This window comes from Bubalus kerabau, chromosome 5, assembly GCF_029407905.1.
Source record: "Bubalus kerabau isolate K-KA32 ecotype Philippines breed swamp buffalo chromosome 5, PCC_UOA_SB_1v2, whole genome shotgun sequence".
In the NCBI taxonomy this organism is placed as follows: domain Eukaryota; kingdom Metazoa; phylum Chordata; class Mammalia; order Artiodactyla; family Bovidae; genus Bubalus; species Bubalus kerabau.
In genome coordinates, this window is record NC_073628.1 from 27,820,866 (window position 1) to 27,831,353 (window position 10,488).

Here is a 10,488-nt window from a genome sequence, read left to right on the forward strand (position 1 = left end):
TTCACTTTTAACTTTCGTGCATTGGAGAAGGAAATGGCAACCCACTCCAGTGTTCTTGCCTGGAGTGTCCTAGGGACGGGGGAGCCTGGTGGGCTGCTGTCTATGGGGTCGCACAGAGTTGGACACAAATGAAGCGACTTAGCAGCAGTAGCAGCAGCATAGTTGATTTACAAGATCATGTTAGTTTCAGGTGTATGGCAAAGTGACTGAGTTATATATATATATTTTTAAAGATTATTTCCCATTATAGACTAAGATATTACAGTTCCCTGTGTTTTACAGTAAATCCTTGTTGCTTATCTATTTTATGTACAATAGTTTGTACTGGTTAATCCCTCCCCCTTTTCCCTAATATATCTCTCCCTTCTTTCTCCTTTGATAACTATAACTTTTTGTATATTTAATTTATTGATGTTATGAAAAGTTTGACTTGAGTTTTATGCTTAATTTTTACAAGCAAACTGAAATAAATAATGCAGACAATTTGGGGCAGAAATTATCTAGATGGGCACTGCAATGATAGAAATGTTCCATATCTACAATGTCTTAGGTTGTTGTCACCAGCCACATGTGACTGTTGAGCACTTGAAATGTAGCTCCTGAAACTGAGGCATTAAATTTTAAATTGTATTTATTTTAAACTTATATATAAATAGCCATGTAGCACTATTATCTGTGGTACCATGGCTGCTTCTTTTAAGGTCTGATCACTGAGAGGACCCAAGAGCCATGAAAGGGTCTGGAAGAAGCAAAACCCAAAAGCAGTAGCAACAGCAAATAGCGATCTAGCGCCCAGATCTTGGCTCCTAAATACCATTCTCTATAAAACAGAACCAGAACTCTTTTAAGAAATGAATGATTCAAGAGCTGGACAAAAAAAATATAAGATGACCCTGGAACACCTTATTGAATCCAAAAGCAAAGATGTGTTCAAAGACTAATGGAGACATGATGAAAAAACACAGAAGATTTCTGGTTTTGGTCAGAATGGAATAAGCATAATACACCCCATTGCTTTCTCTGACCACAACTAAAAATTGTGGGTAGAACGTGTAAAGCAACTGTCAGAGGACTCTGCGAGGGGGATCGAAGCAGGAGGACTGGGTAGGGAACCCAGTCCTTGAGGGACAGCCCAGCTGTGGCTCTCCTAGGTTGCTGCCTTTGTCCCTCCTGGACAGCCTGTCTCAGACTCGGGGGCACCCTGAAACCTACAAGTAGATACAGATGTAAAAGGCTTTGAGGAAAGCCCATGCATTCAAGGACCTGCAGGAGAGAATCCTGTGGACAGAGGTCTTTTAATGTTCCCTGGCTTACTCCAGGCAAGAGCCAGTAAGGAAACAGCAGACCTCTCTCCCCACCTGTGTGGCAGCAGCAGCAATGGAAGTGGCCCCAGGAGGGTGAAGCACTTGGGATTCTCCCCACCCTCTACCAGGTGAGTTCCAGCAAAGAAGGGACTTCCTTTTCCACACATTCATGTGGTGGAGGTGGCTGCTTCAGGACTGAGCCCTTGTGAGTTTCTGACATACACCAAGTGCAACACAGGTACATTATTGAGATGCTCTTTTTGCTGCGGCCAGCCATTCAAGATGGTTGTATCTGCCTGAGCTGGAAAACATGAATCTTTTATCAACTCTTTAGGTTGTACAAACAAAGGAAGGGGACAAGACTTTCCTGGTGGCCCAGTGGTTAGGAATCCACCTGCCAATGCGAGGGATATGGGTTTGATCCCTGGTTCGGGAGGAATCCACAACTACAAAACCCATGCACTTAGAGACTGTGCTCTGCAATAGGAGAAGCTACAGCAGTGAGAAGCCCCTGCACCACAACCAGGGTAGACCCTGTTCTCTACAACTAGAGAAAGCCCACACTCAACAATGAAGACCCTTTGCAACCAAAAATAAAAGAGCAAAAATAAATTTAAAAAGGAAGGAGATGGAATACAGAATAGAAAATAATATTGGGATGCAGGTATAACCATAGCACAGGGAAGCCTGGCCTGCTGTATTCTCTCCTCCTGCTGAGTACCCTCCACCTGGCTCTGTTGGAGACGGCCATTGACTGAGATGCAGCCTGGAGGTAAGAAAACATCAACTGTTTCCTACCTTAGGCTTTTATTTTGCTTAGAAGAGGCTAAAGTGTCACCTACTGATCAGAGTGGGAATTCGTTAAAGTGGGAAGGCTGTTGCTAAGAGACAGAAACCACATTGGTAATGTCTACATTTAAGGATCACAGATAAGATCTCGGATTTGGACCTGAGTTCACGGTCACAGAATACTAACGGGAGCAGCCAACTGCAATTTTACATATTGTTATTGCCAGAGAGGTCAGAAGCTTGCAGAATAATGTCTTGAAATCAATCAGCTTTTTGTTTTTTTAGTTGGAGGAAAATTGCTTTATAGTGTTGTGTTGGTTTCTGCCACACAACAATGTGAATCAGTCATAATTTTATATGTGTGTGTGTATCCCCTTGTCAATCAGCTTTTTTGGTCAATACCTAGACGCCAGAATTCAAACTTATAGGAGAGAATGGCTTAACAGTAGAGCCTTCAAAATAGGAATTCCACTAGAATATACCTCCCTGGAGTGGCCATGGAGGCAAAGGACAATCAAATCTCTGCCACTTGCAACTTAAAAAGCCTTTACTAATAGAAACAGAACTTTGGTTCTCTTTTTCCCTTGCAGGTTGTCTCAGATTGTCTTGTTTTCTCTCATAGATTCCCAGTCCCAATATCCCTCCTTGGGTCATCCTTCCAGTTTCATGCCAGCCTTCAGAGTAGAAGGGGAAACGGTGTTCTCTTTGAACCCAGCTGATATCTTGATGTTCCAGTCATGACCTGGCACCTTTTTCCCACTTCAAGAAATACCCTAGCTTTGATGAGCATCATCACTGCTGACTGTAGTTTCCATCTTATGTGTAAAATGAGAGTTTGAACTAGATGAGTTTTCAAGTTTTTTCCAGATTCCTCTAGGGCATGGGACTCAGGCATCTCATTAACTAAAGTGTACCCGATTTAAGGAGCCATGGCGTATGAATGGGTCCCTCTAATTTCCTGGCACAAAGCCATGCTTATAGTAGGTTTCTTAGCGACTATTCTATTGATTATTAATCTGGGGCAAAGCCCACACAGCTAAAGCTTTCTCCATATAGGTTCATTTTGCCTTACTGTTCTTGCCTTGGGCTGTTGTAGTCTTCTGATGGAGGTCTTAAATTAACAAACTCATTTCACGTCTAGAACTAAGACAACCCTTCCTGTTCTCGCCATTCCAAATGAGGGCAATTTCATCCCAATCACTCCAAGATCCCTCGCCTCCGAAAGCTCAGATTCCAATTAGCCTCCACTGGAGATTAATCAACAATACAATAATGACAGATAAAAAGACGAATTCTGTGGCCAAGAGAATCACTTTAATTAATTTAATCCCAGCTGAAAGATCAGCTGTATTCAGGCCTGCACACCAGCAGGGCCCATTTATCCCAGTCTGTCCCTTCCTTGAAAACCAGGGTGTGCTTGGGAGCTGGCACTTAAACAACAATGAGAAACAGATTGTACTGTCAGGCTTCATTAAAGGTCATCATTAGTATTCCAATTTGAAGACAGTCACTCCAGCTCAACCTTTTACCAGTTCTTCCCCTGGTGCATTTGTGAAGTTTGGTTCAGCTGCGAAACGGAAAAATTCTCTCTGGGCTCCCAGCGTCGGGATGGGTATCATTTGATGCCTGTCGGCTGTGCAGCTTAAAGGGCAAATCCCCTGGGGAAGAGGTGGTCTGGGACTCTATTTGAAAATCAGGTCATGTGCAGCTGCCTATAAGCCAGACATTTCAAGGAATGGAACTTTCTAGGACTCAGCCATAGCAATCAAAAATAGAATAGCTTCATCTTCCCCAGGAGCCTATTTCCACTGTTTTCTTGTAAAAAAAAAAAAAAAGGCCGAAGGAGATTTTTGAATGGAACCAGAGAGAATGACAAGTAGGAATCATCATCAAAGTAGGAAATTTCTCTGGGCCTAAGGCTCCAGAGAGGTCAGGAGATGAGCCTGGTAGACCTTTAAAGGCAACGACCCCCAGGGCACAATCTCAGCTGGCTTAGAGGAGCCAGTTTGCAGACTGCTCACTTCATACAAAATGTGAAATTTTAATTTTCTTTCTCTGCAAACTGCCAGTGTTTTTTTTTTTTTTAATTGGAGGATAGTTGCTTTACAATGTTGTGTTGGTTTCTGCCATACAACAACGTGAATCAGCTGTAAGTATACACTCATCCTCTCCCTCTTAAACCTCCCTCCCAACTCCCACCCTATAAACTGCCAATTTTTAATTGCTTTCACTCTGCTGAAGCAGTTTTTAGCTGTAGGTGATTGTGTGCAAAGAAGTAACATTTTACATTTTTTTTTCTTTTTTTACCTTTTTTCCTAGTAAGTAGAGCAACAGCCCAGCCTGCTGATTGGGGAATTAGGTCATCTGTACCACGTGCTGCTTGTCACCTTTCTTCTCTGACTTACTCCTCTCAGAGCTTTTCAGTCCCTTACTTGATTGTTATTTTTTCCACCTTTTCCACATGCTTTTTCTCATTTGGTGCCAGTCCGTGCTGTTCCTTTCTAAAACTAGTGTCTCTTTTGCACTAGATTCTAACCTCAAATTAATGAGCCCCCAGAATCAACCTCTATCCTTTACTCCCTCCCCTCCCTTCCTTCTCTATCCTCCCTCCCTCTCTCTCTCTCTCTCCATCCTCCCTCTCTCTTTTTCAAATTGGTAAACAACATGTAAGTTTAAAGAAATAAGTAGAAGAGTCAGTACATCAGCCAGTCTTGTCAACATCCACCCAATATCTGGACTGGTACTGGAGTGGTCTCAATGGGGACATTTTAACAAAATCAGAGGGAAAGCTAATTTTTAAGTAACTGTGCTTGTAAATGAATCAAATGAAGCCTAAATCTGCTTTGCTGCAGTTGTTTCTGTTTCTCTTGGTATGTTTTCAGAAGCGGTAACATTTTGAATGACCCATTGTTAACCCTAAGGATGAAATCTTAACCCAACCTTCACAGATCCATCTGGTGAACTCTACTCTGTCCTTCCAAGCTCTTCCATGTCAATACTTCCTTGTGGTTTTCTCTGACTCCTTATTCCCAGTTAGAAGTAATAGCAACTTCACCTGTGCCCTGGAGCTCTAAAGTATGTCTTGGATGATAGCGATTTTCATATGTCAGCCTAGCTGCTGTCTTTGTGTCTATGAGTACCCGGCAAGTGAGGATGGATGGTTGTCATTGGTGTGCTTTGTTTTTTAATCTTTATATGTCTAGCACAAGGCTGGTACAGAAAAAACACTCAGTAAATACTGACTCAAAGAAATTACAATCACCACTGGCCCTTGACCCTCGATCCACTAGAGTTTATTTCCGCAAGGACACAGAATGCATCGGTCTCATTCACTGCTGTAGCCTTAGCACTTACCATAGTACCTGGGGATACAGTAAATGATTACATGATCAAAAAATAGCTTTGATCATCCTCCAAGACTCTATCTTCCTGGAACCTGAAGCAGGGATCATGTGTTAAGCCCCTTCCTCCTCTATCTACAGTGATACTGATGATAATGGAAATCTCTGATATTTGCATGAAATCCTCTAGTTCACAGAGCCTGGCCCTTTAACTACCCTGTCAGATCTGTGTTTTCAATGCCCTTTGAAAGTAGCGGGTGAAGAAAAATGATGATAATCTCTTGGAATCACTGTTTTGCTAGCAGATCAATCAGCTGACAAGTTCCTGCTGCCCGGGAAAGAGGAGGTGAGTGAATATTTGATGAATGAACAAGTTAATGAAGTGTTTATTTCATGATTTGAATATACAGCTCTGCATTACAGGTCCTGGGAAATATCTTTTCTTAAAAAAAGTATAAGATACAGAATTTGGCAAAATAGGCTCACTTGACTTTCGGCCACCCGGTTTGTGTCCTGCCCTTCTACACAGTGGGCTTCCCAGGTGGCTCAGTGGTAAAGTATGCCTGGCAATGCAGGAGATGGTCAGGGAAGATTCCTTGGAGAAGGAAACGGCAACCCACTCCAGTATTCTTGCCTGGGAAATCCCATGGACAGAGGAATCTGGCGGGCAACAGTCCATGGAGTCGCAAAGAGTCGGATGTGACTGAGCGACTAAATAACAACAACTTCTACGCAATAGTGTCTTTCTTACTGCTCTCGTCTACTTGGACATCCGTGCTGTCTGTGGTTACAAGTCCTACCAGTCATGCAGAGAACAGATCCAAGAAGTCATTTATTCTTTAGTGTAAATTAGTGCCAAAAGCTCCCACCACTGGTTGAACTCGGCTTCTCAAGTATACAAGGTAGGGTCAAGCACTGAACAGTTAGTCTATAAACTTGTAGAATGTGATAGAAATAGGAGGGGCGGCAGAGGACCCAAAGGTGGGCATTATCGGTGAAACAGTTTGCAATGTATATTAAGCTAGCAGGGCCTTCTTTGCTTCCGTTAAACTCTAACCAGCTACCCTTCCTTCACCTAATCCATGCCACACCCCATGCTTTCTGTAGAACTGCATGATTTAAAATAAATTCTCTTTGTTAGAAACCATTGAGTTTGAGGACAGGCTTATTAGGCCAGCTATCTGGCAATAATAGGTGACTCTCATAGCATCACACGGGTGACTCAAGAGAGTTGTCTGGGGAGTGGGGAGAGTGTGGATGAAGTAGGGGAAGCTGAACGGGTGGCTTAGAATTGTACCCCACTTTTTAATGAGTCTTTTCACCACTTTATTTTTTAATTGAAGGATAATTGCTTTACAGAATTTTGTTGTTTTCTGTCAACTCAACAAGAATCAGCCATAGTGACCCCACTTTTGTCTGCTTTCCATATCAGGCTCTGAAGAAGTGTGTCTGCAGCAAAAATATTTTCAAACCAGTGTGCTATTTGATTTCTAATGATTTTTACAGATTGGAGTTTCTAGGAATCTCTGAAAACTCCCAGGTTCTTAATTTAGATCTCACTGAAGATAAATGTGAATCTCGGACAAAAATATTATAAGGATATTCACCCATCCCTACCTACTGGATCTTTCCTGAACTGTAGAGGTTTTGCTTGCACAGTAGAGCCCCTGCATGTCATATAAATGGGAAGAATATGAATTTGGAACTTCTTTTGGCTCCTTCTTGGTATTCATTGGTGGTGCTGTCTGACCACCCATATCATCTACTTTTAACACCCAGGGAGATGTTTTCCAGAAACAGGCTCAGTTTTCCTTGGAAAATGCTTTAGTCCAGAGATCTCTGCAGCGGGCATTTGTCATTATTTGGCTACCCAGCATCTAGTCGCATTCCTTTAAAAAAAAAAAAGACTTTATTGGGATTTCCTTGGAGGTCCTGTGATTAAGTCTTTGTGCTTCCACTGCAGGGGCCACAGGTTCGATTCCTGGTTGGGAAACTGATCCCAACACATGGCATTCAGCCAAAAAGAAAAAATTCCTGAACTGAATAAAAATGAAAACACTGGGATGACCCAGAGGGATGGTATGGGGAGGGAGGAGGGAGAAGGGTTCAGGATGGGAAACACATGTATACCTGTGGCAGATTCATTTCGATATATGGCAAAACCAATACATACTGTAAAGTTAAAAAATAAAATTAAATTAAAAAAATAAATAAAAATAAAAAAATTATATGGGAAAAGTAACAAAACTTTAAAAAAATGACTAGATATAATTTATATACAAAAAAGGCACATGTTTAATGTATACAGTTTGATGACTTTGGATATGAGCATATACCCATGATATTATCCCCATAATCAAGGTAATAAGCATATTCTTAACTTTCAAAAGATTCCTTGTGTTCCCTCATCCTTTTTTGTGGTAAGAATGCCTAATGCAAGATGTGCCTTCTTAATGTTGCTATGGACATCCCTGGTGGCTCAGCCTGCAATGCAGGAGACCCATATTTGATACCTGGATTGGGAAGATCCCTCAGAGAAGGGAATGGCTACCCGGTCTAGTGTTCTTGCCTGGAGATTCCATGGACAGAGGAATCTGGCAGGATACAGTCCTTGGGGTTGCAAACGTTGCCCAAAAGTTCTCTAGAACTTATTCATCTTGCATAATTAAAACTTTATATCCATTGAACACCAACTCCCCATCTTAAGTTCCTGGCAACCACCATTCCACTCTCTGCTTTTAGAAGGTTGACTATAAGTTTGACTATTTATATTAGTGGAATCCTATGGTATTTGTCTTTCTGGGATTGGCTTATTTAGCTTATCATTTGTCCCAATTTTATCCATGTTGTTGTAAATGGTAAGGTTTCTTTTTTAAGCTGAATAATATTCTTTTGTGTTTATATGCCACCTTTTCTTTATCAGTTCATCTGTTTTTGGACAATTTGTGTGTTTGCATATCTTGGTTATGGTAAATAATGTTCCATTGAACATGGGAAAGTAGATTCCTCTTCAAGATCCTGATTTAAATTTTTTTGAGTAAATACGGAGAAGTGAAATTGCTAAACATGGTAGTTCTATTTTTATTTTTTTGAGGAACCTCCATGCTCTTTTCCATAGGAGCTATACTATTTTACATTCCCATCTACAGTGTACAAGTGTTCTGATTTCTGTACATTCTTGCCAATATTTATCTTTTTTAAAAAATAGCTATCCTAAGTAGGGTGTAAGGTGATATCTCATTGTGGTCTTGATCTGCACCTTCCTGTTGATTCGTGATGCTGAGCACTTTTTCATGTACCTCATGGCCGTTCATATGTCTTCTTTGGAGAAATACCTATTTCCTTTGCCCATGTTTTAATCAGGTAATTTTTTTTTCCTTCTTACCTTCTTATAGGTAAGAAGGCCTCACTTCTTATTTCTTCTCTGGATACTTCCCTTTTATATATATAGTCTTCTTAGAAGAGAGTAGCTTTTAATTCAGATTCCCCAAATGCCAGATTTCATTCTCTATCTCATGTGCAAAAGAACAGACATGTGATTTTCATTTGACCATTTGATCAAACACCTTCTCATCATCTCTACCTATTAATAATATCTAGCTAATGAACCCCCCTTTTTTCTAATACAGCCAGAATCTGTTTTTATTGCTGCAATAAAAAATCCCAGTGATATTCTCTGAAAATTCACTTCCATATGCCTCTCCCTCTGTAGATTCCTCTGTGAAGACAGTGGTGTGTGTGTCAAATGTCTGAAGGGAAGGACACAGGCGAAAGAGACCTGAGTGAAACATCATGTTAATAGAGTCTCAAACCTCAGTTTCTCTCTGAGGGCCTTTGGAATGAGGATGAATGAATTGCGCTTTAGTAAGTAGTTAGCTGAAGCCCTATAATCGTTGTAGGCTGTGATTGGGAAATCTGGAATAGGACTATGTGCTTTCTGCCTTCCTCTTTCAGGGCTCTCCATTGGTTTCTAATTTTTAGCATGTCTGAGTTATCTGAAATATTGCTCAAACATAAGATTCCTGGACATCCGTTCCCTACCATATACCCCAAGATTCTGGTTCAATAGAGTCCGATGAAGATGGTCTCAGAACCATACTCTGAAGAAATCTGGAAGCCAGCCTGAGGATAAATCCATTACACAAAGAAAGAAAAATTAGAGAAATTCGGAGAAAAATGAAGTTAGAGGCCCAATCAAGCTGTGCCTGAAGCTTGCTTGATCTACTATAGTTTTAATGTATTTCTCTTTGGGAAAGAGAATAAATTCCTTGTAGTATGTATGCCAAAATTAAAATTGGTTTTCTCTTACTTGTAACTGAATGCACTGCAACTGATATAAAAATACTTTCATTTCAGACATCATTTGATTGGATAGTCATCACCAGCCCATGAAGAAGGTTGTAGTTTTATTCCTATTTTATAAATGATGACATCAGCTTTAAAAGCTGGAATCTTTGCTTAATTTAAAGCAGTTAGAGTCAGATGCATGGAGGTGAATCTTATCAAGGCAGAGAGACCCTCTGTTAAGGAAAATTAAAAGTTTGCCCCTATTTTTACTGGATTAATGTTTCACCACCTTCTTTAAGTCTTTTCTGAAAATTGGACCCACGTTGATATTCATTATGTAAACAGATTCAGTGCTACAGACATAGAATTTAATTATTTTTAAATAGTTTGTTTCAGTATTTCTTTTATTTTCTCCAGCTCTACTGGAGAGTAAAGTTCTCCAGTACCACACAAAATACTGGGTTGGTCAAATTCTTAGGTGGTGCTAATGGTAGAGAACCCACCTGCTAATGCAGGAGATGTAAGAGATGCTGATTTGATCCCTGGGTTGGGAAGATACCTGGAAGAGGACATGGCAACCCATTCCAGTATTCTTGTCTGGAGAATTCCATGGACAGAGGAGCTTAGTGGGCTATAGTCCATAGGGTTACAAAGAGCTGGACATGACAAAAAACAACTTCTCACACACACACACACACACAAATTTGTAATATCTTAAGGAAAAACCCAAACAAACTTTTTGGATAACCCAGTATGTAGATTCTGGA

At 40.7% G+C, this 10,488-nt stretch overlaps 1 long non-coding RNA gene across 2 annotated transcripts; it reads left to right on the plus strand.

Moving 5' to 3' along the window:
• Positions 1-1,442: 1,442 nt before the first annotated feature.
• Positions 1,443-9,674, plus strand: LOC129652593 (uncharacterized). 2 transcript variants are annotated; one of them, XR_008714595.1, is made up of 4 exons: positions 1,443-2,076; positions 5,625-5,780; positions 9,147-9,298; positions 9,389-9,674. It is a non-coding gene; the product is annotated as an uncharacterized LOC129652593 (long non-coding RNA). The 2 variants fall into 2 exon arrangements; XR_008714596.1 differs by having other exon boundaries at positions 5,737-5,780.
• Positions 9,675-10,488: the final 814 nt, after the last annotated feature.